Source organism: Lathyrus oleraceus, chromosome 2, assembly GCF_024323335.1.
Source record: "Lathyrus oleraceus cultivar Zhongwan6 chromosome 2, CAAS_Psat_ZW6_1.0, whole genome shotgun sequence".
NCBI lineage: Eukaryota > Viridiplantae > Streptophyta > Magnoliopsida > Fabales > Fabaceae > Lathyrus > Lathyrus oleraceus.
This window is the reverse complement of record NC_066580.1, coordinates 298,925,342-298,926,802: the sequence shown is the minus strand read 5'-3', so window position 1 is coordinate 298,926,802 and position 1,461 is coordinate 298,925,342.

The window sequence follows — 1,461 nt, the reverse complement described above, 5'->3', positions numbered from 1 at the left end:
CACAAGCATAATAATATATACACAATTATGTGCTCAAGTGAGCAAAAGGCAAATGGCATTAACATAAACATGTGCTCAAGTGAGCAAAGAGAAAAGCAAATGGATAATATGTGCAAGAATAGTAAATTGCATAAAGTAAAGTGCATAAAGTAAATGTTAATTGTCAATAGTTAGTGTTAGTAGTTAGTGTGCCATAAGGCAAATTTAGCGCTATGTTAAGCAATCGTAATTGGACTTATGTAGAAGTCACAACTATCTGAGGCCGGTCAATAATAATGTAGGCAACAAACACAAGTTAGGAGTCTTGATTAGTGAACCAAGTCCCAAAAACTTGCCATGCCAAAAAAGAAAATGAGAATTGATCTTGTATTGGTTTAAGCCTTTTGCATGATTTAAAAGATAACCTATCCTTAATGCAAAGCCATTCACTTGATCAATTGATCAAGATGAATTAGATTTGAATCAAGGAAGATTAAATCTCCCTAACCAATGCTAACTTATCAACCTTCAACTCATTGATCAAGAAGAAAATAAATAGAAGAAGAAGAAGGAGAAGATGGATAAGAGAAATGGAAATGGCAAAATTAAAGTGCATTAAATGAAATACAATGTACCAATCCTCATATGTTGACCAATAACATTGAAAGTCAAGGTCAAACAATCAAAAACAGAAGTGAGATGAAGATTGGGAGTCAAGAAATGAATAAACTATTTTTGGCATTTTTTAATATTTAATTAAACTTGAATTAAAAATAAAATGGAAAGGTCAAACTTCAAAATTACTTCAAATCAACCTTGAAAGGTCCAAGTAATTTATCCTAAGTTCAACAAGGTCAAACAAAGTTTGATAAAAAATTTCAGCATTTTTAAAAGTCAGAAACTATTTTTAATCAATTAAAAATAAATAAAAATAACCTAATTGAATTAAAATCTCAAATAAATCTCAAATCAATTAAAAATTGATGAGAATATTTTTCATAGATTCATCATCATTCAAATAGGCTAGGAAAATATTTTTTGCATTTTTTGAATATCAAAAACTATTTAAGATGAATTAAAAATAACCAGAAAAGAGAAAATTCACAAAAAAATATCAAATGACAAAATAAAAATATTAAAAATCAGAAATAGAAACTAGAAATTATTTGGGAAATAATGCAATTGATCCCATAATTTTTGGATTAAAAATGAAAGAGATATTGATTTTTGAAATAAAATGGATTTTAAGAAAATAAAATGGAATTAAAACAGAAAATAGAAATTGAAAAAAACGAGAGCCCTTGGATCTGAGCTCATTAATTGAGCTGGCAGATCCAATGATCCAGAGGCGCGCGCTCATGGAACACCAAAGTCAATGCAATCACATGGGAAAGAAATAAAAGTCATAACAAGCAATGGTCCGGATTCGATCTAGAAAAAAGATCACACGGCCAGGATTCAAACTGGAAACATGTGGCCACC